Source organism: Ursus arctos, unplaced genomic scaffold (genome assembly GCF_023065955.2).
Source record: "Ursus arctos isolate Adak ecotype North America unplaced genomic scaffold, UrsArc2.0 scaffold_8, whole genome shotgun sequence".
Classification (NCBI taxonomy): Eukaryota; Metazoa; Chordata; class Mammalia; order Carnivora; family Ursidae; genus Ursus; species Ursus arctos.
The window spans coordinates 16,764,335-16,781,014 of record NW_026623100.1 but is presented as its reverse complement, the minus strand read 5'-3'; the positions used below and the strand labels follow the sequence as shown (position 1 = coordinate 16,781,014).

The 16,680-nt window shown below is 38.4% G+C and overlaps 1 long non-coding RNA gene across 1 annotated transcript; it reads right to left on the bottom strand.

The window, feature by feature from the left end:
• Positions 1–320: 320 nt before the first annotated feature.
• On the bottom strand, positions 321–16,380 carry LOC130543100 (uncharacterized). The gene is made up of 2 exons (XR_008958149.1): positions 16,186–16,380; positions 321–601 (listed from the first exon to the last, which is right to left on the bottom strand). It is a non-coding gene; the product is annotated as an uncharacterized LOC130543100 (long non-coding RNA).
• Positions 16,381–16,680: the final 300 nt, after the last annotated feature.

Below are 16,680 nucleotides of genomic sequence, written 5' to 3'. Positions count from 1 at the left end.
ACCGCTCATGTACGTGGGGTTCCCATATGTATGAAATTAAGTTAGTTTTTCTCTGTTAACCTTTCTCATGTCAATTTAATTCTTAGAGCAGCTAGAAGAATCTTGGAAGGCTAGAGAAAAAATTCTCCTCTCCAACAACTAAGTTTTTTAATTTATTGGCAATATCAAGGAATAAGGTGTTTCATGTATATGAAAGAAAATCCCATATGACCAAGACATATTCTTTTATATGCCAAAATGTTAAAAAACTGGTAAAGATTTTTGCATGAAGTATTCCTATATTAATTATCTTTTGCTGGGTAACAAATTATTCTACACATTAGAGGCTTAAAACAACAAACATTTATTATCTTATAGTTTCTGTAAATCAGGAATCTGGGTACAGCTTAGCTGAGTGCCTTGGTCCTCAGGCTCTTACAAGGTCCCATTCAAGGTGTCAGCAGGGCTGTTGACTTCCATGTTCACTCGCAGGTTATTGGCAGGATTCAGTTCCTTGTGGTTTGGCCTGAGGGCCTCAGTTCCTCACTGGATGTTGGCCAGAGGCCTCCCTCAGTTCCTTGCTTCTTGCCACAAGCAGCTCACAACATGGCAACAGGCTTCCCTGAGAACAAGCAACAAGGGAGAACAAGAGTGGGCAAGCAAGACAGAAGCCACAGTCTTTCTGTAATCTGATCATGGATGTGACATCCCATCATCTTTGCTGTATTCCATTAGTTAGAAGCAAGTCACTAGGTCCACTTGGCTCATTCTTAAAGTACTTGGACTCTTCCCTATGTGTCTATACCAAATCCTATACTCTAAGTTTGTTGTTGTTGTTTACTAGAAAACATGATTTTGAATTCTCTGCCATTCATTCCTTATTTTTTAAAACTCCCATAGGGACTGTATTATCGCAGGTCTGTGGATTAGCATTTGAAAAACACCAATCCAGAGCTATGGTTCTTGAAACTTCAGTGTCTATAAGAATTACCTGGGAAACTGTTAACAGTGTATATTCCCAGCCTTCCACCCAAGAAATTCTGGTTTAGAAGGACTGGGTGGCGAACTGATGGCTTCTTGAGCACCACTTTACATCTTCACATCTTTCTCCAGCCACTACCATGAGACCAGTTCAGTGGTTTCCACAGTTTCATGCAGGTGTGACCTTATGGCACCGTGCACTGGGCCTTTGTATCTGTACCTCTCACTTGTTCCAGAGCTCCTCTGAACATCAGGGTGAGGGATGCCCAAAGGAAACACTCATCATTTACCCACAGCATTTTACTTGATGTACTCTCATGTATTCAACATAGCTGACTTTTTATTTGGATAGTGAATTTTTATAAACATTTCTCACAGATTTTATACACATATTTGAATTGTTAGAATTCAGATGGTAAAGGACACCCACAATTGTGGAACCGTCCAATAATCCCAGGGACTTCTGCATCCTTGCATCCCCTTAGATTTTGTTTTCTTCCTCTTTTCTTCAAACATGACCTCTTAGCTATGAATTTCATCATTGGTTTTGTTTGTTTATAAGTCTTCCTAAATCTTGTGTGGAAGGAAGAAAATAGAAAATCACTTCAGATACATGGAGTGCTTGCATATTTGCTTAAACCAAGCTCTGGAGTTGATATTACAGGTGGACTTAACTTCAGTAAATAATAAAAGTAGGACTTAACCAAACAGATTCCTGAGAGGAAGGGTTTGAAGAAGGGACTTAGAGATCATTTGTACGCCACATAGTATTTGCTATATAAGAAGATTCATGTCAAAATTTTCTTTTAGTAATGATTTTCCTGGTAAATGTTTGTTTCACAGATGTTCAGAATCATATTTCTTAGTAAAGCTTGGTATATCCCTCTGATAGAGACACCTAGTTCTCTAGCCAATATTCCTCTGAACTCTGCTCTTTATTAACATAATCCTGATTTTGTCTAGTGTAGCCATGTGCCCAGCTGAAAAAAATTTAGGGGTGGTCCAGTTCCTGCTAATGAGTTGTAAGTGAGAATTGGTAGGCAAAGCTTCTGGGAAGCTTTGAAAGGAGGCAAAGTAAGCTGGCAGTTACATTTTACCCTTTGACCTTCATCTTCTTTCTGCATGCAACACCGTACAGTATTACAGGAGGAGTTTCCATCTGCCATCTTGTAACCATGAAACAACCAGCATGAGAAAGAAAGCCTATGGTGAAAATGACTAAGACCAGCCTGACCTGAAAGCACTGTGATGCCACACTAGCTTTAGAGCAACTGGATTTGGACTTCCTGATTCAGGAGAAAAATAAACCCCGTATTTTTAAGCCACTACTCTTTGATAGTTCTGACTGTTACGTGTGGCCAAACCTATTTCCTAAGATAATCCCCTAAATCCTTTTATTTGAGATTTCCTAAAGATTCTCTTTCAGATTTTCTATGGTGAAGGTACTTCTTTCTATTTTTAAGAAGTACGAATTTATCTTCAGATATATCTTATATTAAATTAATTCAGTAAGAAAAGAAAATAATTTACTACAAAAATGACCTCGTATTTTATAATTTTCAAGTGGAAGCAAACCTTAGGGATCACCTAGTTACTGAATATTTTATCACTACCTGAAAAAATTGCCTTGTTTATAAGCTTACTTCCCTGTTTATTACATGTCTCCCTTATTGAATAGAGCACCACAAAGAAAGGGGCATTGTCATGTTCTTCACTGTATCATCATAAAACATAAAACAATGCCTGACACACAATATGTATGTGAGAAATGTTTAGTCAGTGAATAAATGTAGTTATCTAACTTCATCTAATGAGGAAGTGGAATCTCAGAGAGACCATTGTTTGTCCAGCACCACAAATCTATTCAACCATTTGTGACCTATAGAAATAGTTATTTCAGGTGGTTCAATCTAAAAGGGGGCAGAATCGAGATAAGAATTGAAGTCTTCTTTTCTTTGCAATGTACTGACCACTGGTTGTGATGCAAATTGCAAAATTATTCTTTATTAAAAAAATAGTTTGCCATACATTATAGCTTGTACTCCTGTATATTTAAAATATGACCCAGTTAATAAAAATATCATTATACTCAACTTGCCAGGAAAACAGAGGAAAGGAAATTAAAATTACTTGAAGAGTTAAGTATTTAATATGTGTCATTACACTTAATTCTCACAGAAGTCCCATTTCACAGATGATAAAACTGAGCATCAGTGAAGCTAAGTAGGCTTGCCTGGAGTTTCTCAGCTATGAAGTGATGAAATGGATCTGAGGCTGGGCCTGTGCCCTTCCTAGTGGACCAAATGCTATTTTACTGACTATACTCTATAAAGCACTTGCTAAATGTAAAGTATTAAATTCCCTCCATCTTCCATTTAATTGACCTCATCAACCTCAGAAGCATAGTGATATTTATATCTAACAAAGAATATTTCTATTACCTTAAAATGGATCCACATTTTTAACTGCAGACAGCTGCTTTTGGTTAGACAATTTTCAGTTAGAATGCAAAACACTATAAGGCAGGACATTTGACATTTTTTCCCTACAATTCTTGTTCATGCATCTAATCTACAGTTTCTTGACCACATGAAATTTGTACAGTCTGTACACTTGGGTTAGCTATCTAGTGGTTTAGGGGGAAAAAAAGAGAAGTGTGAATTCAGAAAAACAGCTGCTCCTAAATGGAATGATATCAGACAGTCTCAAAATAAGCTTGGTCCAAGATTGCTTATTCTCCTATGAATTGGTTGGTACTTCTTTCAACTTCCTCACTTTGCAGTGATTATATTAAATCACCTCTCTATTTCTGTAAGATTAGGCTATCAGTGGTTTTAAACCTATTTGTAGAAATCACGCCTCTTCTTCAGATGGAATCTTATGTGGAACATTAATATGTAAATCAGGTAAGGGGAAAAAAACCGGGCAGGGCTGAAATGGGAGCCCAGAGGCACATCAGCTGGGCTCCAGTTTGGGCCTAGAGAGGAGGCTGTGGATGCCCTCGGCAGATTCCTCATGTCAGACCATCTTTAAGGTCCCTTGCAAGTCGAATATTCTATGAACCAATGGCTCTGTTGGGTATGTGTTGGTTATCTTATTGCCATGAAAACCAGTTGTATTCAACAGGGGGAAAATAACAGTAACTGTCTTTCTCTGGGAACATCTGGTCTGGAAATTAGAACATTTTAGTTCTAATCCCAGCTCTGCCACTATTTAGGTCTGTTACCTTGGATGCTGTTTGCCCATCTATGAAAGGAGGATGAAACATTCCCTACCTACTTTATTTTTAAATACATTTTCTTGCAAGGTTGAAAATTCCCTTTGACAAAAATAAAATTAGAACAATTGTAAAGTTTCACCTTCAGGAAGATGTATGATAAAAGGCGTGGATGTTGACTTTTCATTTCAAAGTCACAAACAGTAACTACCTCTGTTAATAATTATAATAAAATTAAAAGCTTGAAATAGAAGTCCTGTTAGTGCCTTGATATAGGGGCAGGTATTCATTTTCATTTTTGCATAGTTATAAAATCTTTTCCAGGAGAAAGTGGAACAATTCCTTTGTTTAAAAAAAAAAAAAACAACAAATCTTGTTTTTACAGGGTTGATATGTTTTATCAAATTAATACATGATGCTTATTAAAATACATAAACAAAAAATAAAGTCCACCATTTGAACCTATGACAAATGACATTTGTTGAAGATCTTTCAAGGCATTCAATATGCAACTAAGATGTAGACAAAAAAATTGTAGGTAGGTAGATAAATAAATATAAGTTGAGTGACAAAGAGTTCAGTAGACAAAAATGGAAATCATATTCTACATGCTATTTTAACACAGAAAATAACTTTGTACTTTCATTTAGTGAAGGTAAAGGAAATTGAAGTGGAACTGTACAAATAGCTGAACTTTAGATAAATGTTTCTTCACTATGAAAGTTATTAGTTCCTAATTTTGTTTAAGATTTATTTATTTATTTGAGAGAGAGACAGAATGAGATCATGGGGGCAGGGAGGCAGTCGTGGAGAGAGGCAGAGGGACAGAGAGAAACCCAAGCAGACTCCCCACTGAGCATGGAGCCTAATGCAGGGCTTGATCTCATGACCCTGAGATCATGACCCGAACCAAAATCAAGAGTCAGACACTTAACCAACTGAGCCACCTAGGTGTCCCCCTAATTCTTTTAAAAAACTTGTGAAAAACACTAAGAGGTCAGAATCATTATATAAGGTTTTTTTAAAAATTCCATTTTAGACCGTATCTATGCATCCCATGTAACGCAAGAGGAGAAAATCAGCACGTTCACTCTTCTACCATACTTTTGATTTTGTATTATCATTTACTTTCTGTCTGGTAGTCACAGTTTCCACAGTTATTTAATTTCCACAGTTATTTATATTTAAGTGAATTAAAATTTCATCATTAATTCTTTTACAATGCCTTCCATATTCCCTATTCATATATTATTTTGATTTAATTTTTGTTGGCTGAGTTTCATCATCTAATTTTCTTCCCAAAGTTGAGAAGTCCTGTCCCTTTTCTTTATATCTGAAGGACAGTTGCCTGCCATAATCATTTAGCATTAGGTTTTGCTAAATATAAAGAATGTTTCTCCCCCAACACACATACACATGAAGTATTTTAACACAGAAGTTTATTGCTTTTTCACATAATAGAAGTCCAGACCAGGCATGATGTCTACACGAATTCATCAGGGACCTGCTCACTGTTCTACCATTTCTTAAAGAATGGTCCTTGTCCTCATGGTCCAAAAAGGCTGCTTGAGTGTCAGCCATCATATCCATATTTCAGGCAGCAAAATGAAGGAATGAATCAAGAAGGATAGAGCCCTACCCTTAAGGAGACTTCTTTGAAGTGGCATACAACATTTCTACTTATATTTCATTAGAAAAACATCAACTACATGGATGTGGGATATATAGTCTTTTAGCTGATTGTAATTGCCTCAGAATCTGGGTTCTTTGTGTTAAGAAGGAAGACAATGGGGGCTCCTGGGTGGCTCAGTCATTAAGCGTCTGCCTTCAGCTCAGGGTGTGATCCCAGAGTCCTGGGATCCAGCCCCGCATCGGGCTCCCTGCTCTGCTGGGAGCCTGCTTCTTCCTCTCCCACTCTCCCTGCTTGTGTTCCCTCTCTTGCTGGCTGTCTCTCTCTCTCTGTCAAATAAACAAATAAAATCTTAAAAAAAAAAAAAAAAGAAGGAAGACAATGAATGTGGAGAAATAACCAGCAGCCTTTGCCTGCCACACCTGGATATGGAGTTTGGAGTCACACTTTCGTGTTCTCATAACTGTGTAGTCATACACCACTATCTTCAAGCATTTGAGTATTACTGCAGAGATTTCGGAAGTCAACCTAATTCTTTCTTCCTTTTTAGTAACCTGCCTTTTCTATTTGGATTCTCATATAATTAGTTCTTTATACTTGAACTTTTGTCTCTGCAGGTATATCTTGGGTTCATCTTTCTATAACATTTTCCCCCAAATATTGATGTATCTTTTTGATCTGCAGATTAAGTCTTTATTTAGGAAACATGTCTTCCATTATATCTTTAAATATCATTTTTATCACATCTCTATTTTCCAAGAGTTGAATCTCCCTTTTATACTTCTCTATATCATTTTTATATTTTTGTTCTTTTATTCTGTCTTTCTCTCTAGCCTATTCCTAATGTCTTGAGATGCTTTAATCATACTTTATCCCTATTTTTCATTGTTTCTAATGTAGCATTCACTTCAGAGATGTTTTTATTTTCTCTTCTTTTACTCTACCAATCTGCTTTTATACTCTATTTTTTTTAACTCAAGTAATATTCTTTGAGATATATTTTTAGAGCAATCAGTTATGTTTAATACATTTTATTCTTATGATAATTTATGCATTTGTTTATTTGATTAGTTGTTTTTATGGGTTTATTTTTTTAAAGATTTATTTATTTATTTATTTATTTGAGAGAGAGAGCGTGAATGGGGGAGGGAGAGGGAGAGAAGCCTGATGTGGAGTTCTATCTCACAAACCTGAGATCATAACCTGAGCTGAAATCAAGAGTCAGATACTTAAACAACTGAGCCACCCAGGTGCCCCTGGCTAGCTATTTTTAAACATAATAAACACCTGAAAATCCAACATGAAAACTAGCTCCTTGACAATAATCTTTCTCTAATACATGTTTTCCTCGTTGCATCCCAATGCCTTCTGCCTCCAAGGTAAGCATCATCTTGAATCCTGTGTTTATCATTCCTTTGATTTCTTTTTATACTATGTTACTATATCAATATATATTACTTAAAACCATCAACAAAACAAAAGGCAACCTACTGAATGGGAGGAAATGTTTGCAAATCATATCACTGATAAAAGGTTAATATACAAAATCTATAAAGAATTCACACAGCTCAATATTAAAAAACCACAAATAATCCTATTAAAAAATGGGCAGTGGAACTGAATAGACGTTTCACCAAAACGACATACAGACGGCCAACAGACACAAGAAAAGATGCTCAGCATCACTAATCATCAGGGAAATGCAAATCCAAACCACAGTGAGATAGCATCTCACACTTGTCAGGATGACTAGTATCAAAAAGGCAGGAAATAACAAGTGTTGGCAAGGATGTGGAGAAAAGGGAACCCTTGTGCACTGTTGGTGGGAATGCAAACAGGTGCAGCCACTGCGAAAATAGTATGGAGTTTCCTAGAAAAATTAAAAATAAAACTACCATACAATCCAGCAATTCCACTTCTGGGTAATTCAATTTCTGAGTATTTATATAGAAAACAAAAACACTAATTTGAAAAGACATATGATCCTGCATGTTCAATGTAGCATTATTTACAATAGTCAACATATAGAAGCAACCTAAATGTTTATCCATGGATGAATGGATAAAGAAGACGCGGTATACACACACACACACACACACACACACACACACACACACACGATGGAATATTACTCAGCCATAAGTAAAAACGAAATCTTGCCATTTGCAACAAAATGGATGGGCCTAGAGGGCATTAGGCTAAGTGAAATAAGGTGGGCAGAGAAAGACAAATACTGTATGATTTCATTTACATGTGAGATCTAAAAAACAAAACAAATGCGCAAACAGAACAAATCAGAACCAGACTCTTAGATACAGAGAACAATCTGGTAGTTGCGAGGGGAGGAGGATGGAACAGGGAAAGGGGATTAAAAGGTGCAAACTCCAGTCATAAAGTAAGTAAGACATGTAGGTGCAATGTACAGCAAGGGAATATAGTTAATAATATTGTAACAACTTTGTATGGTGACAGATGGTAGCTAGATTTAGTGTGGTGATCACTTTGTAAACGCTGAATCACTATGTTGTACACCTGAAACAATATTGTCTGTCAACTAGACTTCAGTTAAAAAACAAAAACAAAGGGACGCCTGGGTGGCTCAGTGGGTTAAGTGTTTGCCTTCAGCTCAGGTCATGATCCTGGGGTCCTTTGGATCAAGTACCATATTGGGCTCCTTGCTCGGTGGGGAGCCTGTATCTCCCTCTGCCTGCCTCTCCCCCTGCTTGTGTGCTCTTTCTCTCTCTCTGACAAATAAATAAAATCTAAAAAAAAAAAAAAAAACCCAAAACAGGGGCGCCTGGGTGGCACAGCGGTTAAGCGTCTGCCTTCGGCTCAGGGCGTGATCCTGGCGTTATGGGATCGAGTCCCACATCAGGCTCCTCCACTATGAGCCTGCTTCTTCCTCTCCCACTCCCCCTGCTTGTGTTCCCTCTCTCACTGGCTGTCTCTATCTCTGTCGAATAAATAAATAAAATTAAAAAAAAAAAAAACCCAAAACAAAAACAACACATGCACCAAACATGTGTTCCTTAAAAGGATTATATATGTGATTTTATATATATATATATATACACACACACACACATATAATTACATTTATTCTTTATGTTGATTGTTTTTTACTTTATTAATACAATACCATGCTGAATATAAGAGACTTACTTTTTAATTTATATTATATTGCTATTTTTTATCTACATCATGGTGTGTTCATCTGTTTTGGCTACCATATAATATTCCATGGCATGAATATATCACAATTTATTTATCTAATTTCCTATTTATGGGCATTTTAATTATTTCTAGGTTATTGTTTTGTGAGCAATATTTCAATAAACATTCTTCCACATGTATTTTGTCATTAGGTCCAAGAGTTTCTTGGCGTTAATGCCTAGGAGTGAAATTGTTGAGTTGTCCAAAATAGAATTCATTACGTCATCCTCTAAATCAGCCTCCTCTCTACCTCCTTATTTCTGTTTAGTAACATCCCAATCACCAGAAACTTTGACTCCCCAGTCCTCCTTTGTTCCCTGTATCCAACTGATTGCCAAGCCTAGAAAGCTCTTGCCTTCCCATGATATTTCTCATCTCTCCTGTTCAAGCCTCATTAATTCTCCCCTTTACCCCCTATTCCTAAACATCATGGTCAATCAATTCCAATCACATCCTTTCCCTGTTCCCATCCTTCAGTGGCTTCCTGTTGTCTGTGAGATTAAGTGGACCCATAATCCAGCAAAGTCCTCCATAATAAGACTCCAGTCTACCTCTTCAGCCTTAATGTTTCTCTCTTTTGGTAGCAGAGAATGTTTGAGTTGCAAGGGACCTTAGGGATGATCTGGTCCGACCTGCTTGCCTACAGATGAGGAAACCGAGGCCCAGAGAGGAAAAAGGCTTTTATCAAGGTCACATATGTGATCCATTTAAACAATCTTATGGCTATTGCAGGCACTTAGGAAGGAGGCAGAGAGAGGCTTGTGATCTACCAGCTTGAGTTAAGGACAGTGGAGAGGAATAGTTGTAGACAGCGAGAAAGCATGAATCTACCATGTCGAAAAAATATTGAGGCTCTTGGGCTGGTAGAAAAGAACCATAAAGAATGGACCCTTGTGTTACTATTTGAGCACAGCAATTGCTGCACTATATTAAGATACAATTATTGTTTGAGACTGAAAGGGTGAAGCTGTGCTCTTGAAGATAGTCCATCAATAGTGTCTAGACTCTATCCCCAGATAAAGACAGCAAAAATTTTTAGGCATAAGTACTTGGATTCTTGTTTCCTATTCCTCAAATATCTAAAACTGAAGAGTGACGTTATACAGCCCACTACTCACTCATTGATTATATGTCCTATATCCTCTCTTTGCCTGGGATAATAATAATACTTACCTCATAAAGTTAATGTGAGGACTGAATGAGATAATCTAGGTAAAGCAGTAGTAAATGGAAAGCACTCAGCAAATACTATTGATTATTATTTCACAAGTGAGACTGACAGATGCGGAGGGGGTTTTGGGGGAGGGGGAAAAAGAGAGAGATTTCAAGTTCATCCCTACCACTCAAACCTCTTATCTAGGGCCCCTCCATCTGCTCTTTGAAAGACCTGCTTGTCAGGCACAATTACTATTGATGCTTTGTGGAATAGGACAGGTCTTGAGCACCTTGGGATTGAGCTAATGTTAGAATGATTCAAAATTTAGAACGTATGTAAATATATAACATAATATACTATATAAGTCTTTTAAATAAGTATCTCTATATATGTATGTCTTTTAAATTTTTTTGTTTCTGTTTTCCTTTTGGCCTCCTTTAGTAATTAATAAAGCCTGTCCATTTCATGCTAAGGTGATCTTTTTTATTTATTCACCTTGAGTCAGAGTGCTAAGAGGCAGCTGCAGGCTAATGGAAGAGAACTCCTTTCACCTTGAAAATAAAGGTGAAAGTCATGGAGAGAGCCATCCTACTACTCTTGGGAGCTTTGCTGTCTTTCCTGGAGAGTATCCTTCCAGTACTAAAACCTGGAATTCCAGACAAGTTCTAACCAGAAAAAAAAGGTTGGCCTTTAGGAACTGGAATGATTCATGATAAAAATTTTTAAAAAACAAGTTAGGGAAGATTACGGAGAAAGATAAAAGCAAGGGTTGTCATCTTTTAACTGTCAATCAGTTAAAATTAGTAAATATTTATTGTGAGTCCACTGTGTGCTAATCTAATGGTAGATATGATCCTTGCCCTCAAAGTCAAACATCCAAGTGAAAAGGTCAATATGTACATGAGTGGAATGGAAAAACAAGTTAAAAAAACAAGGCGTGTCATAAAACAACATGCCAAATGAAGGGAACGGAGAATAAGTGGTTCTGTAGATGCAACACGGACAGAGAGCTCACTGAGCTAAGTGCACTTGCATTATGAAGAAGGAAGGACTGGCGCAAGATATTTTTAAAAATGTAAACATTAGGTAGTAGAAAGGAAGAAGAAATGGCCAGAGTGGATGTGAAGTATAGGAGTATGTAAGGTATTTAACAGGGGCAGTGAGAAGATCTTTCTGCCTTGGATCACGAGTTCCTTCAGGTGACTAGCCCGGATGGAGGACTTTGAATGCCAGGGTGAGAAGCTCGACTTCACCCTGTGGAACATGAGATACTCTTTAAAATGTTTGAGGCAGGCAGTGAAATAGTGAGACTTTTGAGGATGGCTGGACACTAGGGAGACAGGTTAAGACACTTTGGTAGAAAAACCTCAACAATTCAACAGTACATGAGTCTTGGGGAGATTTCTAAATGTGTCAGATGTTCAGGAAATTCAGATTTTTTTTTTAATGCTAACTGCTGACTTGCATCAGGGAGAAAGGAGAGAAAAGAGCAGGTAGAATTTTATCTAATTCAGAAGACAGTTATTTTGCTAGCATTTACTTGCACTGCTGACATATTGGGGCCAACTGTGGCAGAGGGCACTTCCCTGGAAAAAGTGGTACGTAGTTCTCAGTCCACAGATTGAATGTGGGAAGATAGACAACCTTCAAGATTGGAGACAACTAAAGCCCTCAAAGGGCTTCATGATGTTTCTTCCTCTTTTAAAATAAGTTTCTATTTCATTAAAAACAAAATCCCACTTGGCTAAAAATCTCTCTTTATACTAATATGACCAGGAAATTTCATATATAAAGAACTGGTTCCCTCCTTTTAGCTAGAAGTTTCTGTAGGCCCAACTTGTGTCAAGATTTTTTTTTTTAATTGAACACTTCATAGACAGTGGCCTCAGCTGATAAGGACACAGGCTGTTCACTCTTAGAGATCAAAGTATTTCCAAGATTGCTAATGGTGATGGCATATGCTGGGAATGTTCTGTTACACTAAACAGGTCTAAAGGGGCCAAGTGTCTACTCTTGGTCATCAGAGTCAGATGGCAGATGGACGTAGTCCAGGTTCCTGGAACTAGGGATGCTGAATTGAAAGCAAGGTGGCTCCATTGGGCAAGATTTGGGATCGAGGTAGAGGTCACTAAAATGAGGGGCACAGAGAGGACTTAGGAGCAGTATTCAGGTCTACTGGGACCTTAGTCCAGTGGTCTGTCCAGCAAGCTGCATATACACCCATTATGAGATTTAGAGCCTTCTGCCACTCTCTTGCCCTCTGCATGGCCACCTGTGATTGCTTACCTGAGTGAGCAGCTTTGAGCTCACTCCCATACCACACCTGCCCTTGGCAAAGAGTGGTATGGATGGGGCAGATGTTGCTTCAGAATCAGACTTATATCACAGGACTCTGATTGTTTGACCTGGCATATCCTTGATCAGTTCTAACCTCTGCCAGCTGTTATCCATTAACCTACTTGTTCTCCTATTTTTCTGACATCTGATAACTAAGGTCATATACTTGTACCAGCTTAAGACCAGCCAAACCTTTGCTCCATCGGTGTCCATCACCTGAATTAAACCTGCATCAATCTGATTACTTATTTTTCATGTGGTTGCAGGTAGTTGTGTTAACAGACCAAGTCCTTCCACGCAGCGCTCCCATCTAACTTGTGATATGACTTTCAACCAGCAACCAGGTTATGAGGCCCCATGGGGCTTGATTTCCTTTGAGATAATAGTGCAGGCCTGGAGAGCTAGGCTGTGGGAATCAGATCTGACCAGTGGAGGGGAAGTGTCAGTGGAGAACAGATGCAGCTGCAGATGCTAGGAGCAAGTTCAGTCTAGAAAGTGTGTCCTGAGAGAACGGAGGTACTTCATGATTGGTGGGTACAGGAGGCATTCAGAAATTTAGACAGGTGGGCAGGCAGCTCAGGGGAGTGTGGAGTTGGTTAGCAGAGGCCCAGCGCATGACTCAGCTCAGGGGTGTGTATTGCTGATGGCAGCGGTTGCTTTGAAAGAGAAAGCAGAGCTTTAGTTCTGGAAGAACACATGGTCTGAACTTGTTCCTGACTGTTGCCCAACCAGAGGCTCAGTTACTGGCTCCCTTTCAAAATCTTCTTCAGTTCGCTCACCTTAGGGGACATCTTCCTTCTCTCAGCAGCTTCCTCCATCATCTCTGTCCTCTGCTGTCCACCCAAACCTAGGGCTCTGGTTTTGCTCCCTGCTCATTCCTTCAACTGACTGTTGCGTTTTTCTCTTGTCTCTGATGTCCAAGTCAAGAGTAAGGAAGGAGTTGTTGCCAGAATTGTGCATGTTTAGGTCAATCCTGGTTCCAGATACCCTGACCCAGTTCAGTAGCTGAGGCCCCTTGCACATCAGAAAGAAGAGGTTGGACACAATGGAACTACGTAGTTTACTGAGTCAGACGTGAGGTCATAGGGGTAGGGAGCTAGTTATTAGAGCTGAGGTACTGGGACAGGGTAGGCTAGATTTGAGAAACAGGGCAAAATTCTACCTGTTGGAACTGGGGCAACAAATCTCAAAGTACTTCTCAAATTTTTTCCTCCATACAGTTAGTGCTTATCAAATGTCCGTAAGCTTCAGAACCAGTGCGTGCACGCATTCTGCCTCAGTAGGTCTGGGGAAGGGATTACAGTCCAGGACTCTGCAATTTTTCTTATGTATCTTTCAAAGAAATATTTGCTTTATGCATATTAAGCAAAAACGACATATGTATTTTCCCCTTTTCATTCACATGGTAGCATACCATACACACTGTTTTGAACCTTGGATTTTTTTTTTTCACTTAACAATGTTTCTTTGGGAGTGTACCATACCAGTATATAAAGTTTTCTCATTCTTTTTAATGACTACATAGTATTCCGTTGTGAGGGCATATCGTAATTCATTTAACAATACGCTGCTAATGAACACGCTGGTTGTTTCTGATCCCTCTCAACTGTGAACGGTGTAGCAACAAGTACCATGTGCACATGTCATTTCCCACATAAGTGATTATATCTGGACACATTCTTAAAAGTGGAATTATTGGGCCAAATGGTAAGAGATTTTGTGATTTGGGTAGATATTGCCAAATTGCCCTTCACAGAAGTTCTATTGATTTATACTCCTACAAGCATGAGTACCATTTGTTCAGAAACTCTAGCCAACAAACTGTACTATCAAACTTTTTAACTTTGCCAATAGGATAGGTCAAAAAAGTATCTCGTTGCTGTTTAAATTTATAATTCTTTTACCGTGAGAGGAGGGTGAGCATACTTGAGTATGTTTGAGAGTCATTTGTATTTGTGTGTGTGTGAAGCTTGTTTCCTTTGACACTTTTTCTACTGGATCTTTTGATCTTTATTTTACTCATTTGCAGGAACTCTTTATCTATGAGAGAAATCAAGCCTCTGGTTGGGATGTGAGCTGCAAATATTTTCCCCAGTTTGTCTTTTATCGTTTGGCTTCCCTTTTGCTGGCTTCTGCAGCATAGCTTTTAATAAAAATGTAACTGTTATTGAATTCATTAATGTTTTATGCAAGGGGCCCATAGTGACTTCTGGATTTTATGTTATACTTAGGCCTTCCCCATTCTGACATTATGAAAAATTATCCCATACATTCTTATACTATCTTTATATTTTAAAAATATATATTTAAATCGTTAATCCAGATAGGATTTATTCTAGAAAAGAGATGTAGAATTTGGCTGCAACTTATTTTTTTTCAGATGGCTATGAAGTTTCCCCAGTACCTTTTATTGAATAATCTATTCCTTACTTTTACCATTGCCCAGATTTGAATTGCTCCTTTTATCATAGTCTAGATTTCATATGGATTTGGGTTCAACTCCAGACCTTCTCTTCTGTGACATGACTGTATCTGTCTCTTCATGCACCAATACCACACTGTTTTAATTATACTAGCTTTTTTATTTTTAAATATTTTATTTATGTGTCAGAGAGAGAGAGAGAGAGAGAGAGAGAGAGGAAGGCAGAGGGGGAAGCAGGCTCCCTGCTGAGCAAGGAGGCTGATGTGGGGCTCAATCCCAGGACACTGGGATCATGACCTGAGCCGAAGGCAGATGCTTAACCGATTGAGCCACCCAGGCGCCCTATACTAGCTTTATAAGGTAGTTCTAATACAGGTGATCCCTGGAGAGCACTTTGAGAAACACTGTCCTAGGGGTCAATACAGAACTAGCCCTGTGTAGAATAGGATTATAAATTGATTTCAACAATGAGGATAGGAAGGCTACTAAAGAAGAGCATTTGGAAAAGATGAAGATTTCATAATTCAAGCTGTATTAATCTGTATCACAAATTTGAATGACTCTTATACCTTGACAGCAGCAAGAGATACATACAGATAATGGGTCATAACTTTCTTTGTGGATAATCTTGACTCTTACACAGACCAGAATCTATAGTTGAGGATTTGACTGTGGCAGTGGCTATGATATGTTACTGGCATGACTGATCAATTTTGACAATTTCAGAGAGAATATGGAGACGAGAAGACAGACTGCTCCTTTTGAAAATCTTCCTATTTTCCTATTAACAAATGTAACCTCACTTTGACTTTTTTAATAGGAATTTTTGTCAGTTGTTAGTTTTATTTGTATGACTCTTGAGTTAATTTAAGAGTACCTTTATGTGATACGTATTATTTATTCAGTCCACATGCATCGATTTATAGAATCATGGGCTACTATTGCAAGGGGCCCATAGATCAGAAAGTAGCCTTTTATATAAGGATTGTGCACATACATAATTAGTTCACTCCTTCGTTCAACGTATATGAATTGAGTTCTGATTATGTTGCCAAGACCTTTGATAAGTGCTGGGGATGCAGTAGGTAGCAAAGCCAGAAAAGAAAAAAAGAAAAAAAAAGATGAATGCATATGAAAGAACTTGTATAAGTTTCCTAAGACTGCTGTCACAAAGTATCACAAACTGGGTGGCTTCAAAAAAACCACATTTATTCTCTCATCGTTCTGAAGGCTAGAAATCCAAAACCAACCTGCCAGCAGCGACATGCTCTCTCGGAAGACTCCAGGAAAATCCTTCCTTGACTCTTTCTAGCTTCTAGTGGTTGTCTGCCATCCTTGGGGCTCCTTGGTTTATAGTTGCATCAGTCCAGTCTCTGCCTTCATCTCCAAATGACTGCCTTCTCTCTGTACGCGTCTGTGTCTGCTCACAGCCTTCTTTTAAGAACACCAGTGCCAAAAAAAAAAAAAAAAGGACACCAGTGCCCGCTTTAATCCAGTATGATCTCATCTTTACTTGGTTCTATCTACAAAGACTCTATTTCCAAATAAGGTCACATTCAGAGTTATCAAGAGTTAGGACTTCAACATATCTTTTTGGGGGCACAGTAACACTTATCAAAATGTAAGGCAGAAATAATATCTCTCTTGGGGCGCCTGGGTGGCTCAGTTGTTGAGCGTCTGCCTTCGGCTTAGGGCGTGATCCCGGCGTTATGGGATCGAGCCCCACATCAGGCTCTTCCCCTGGG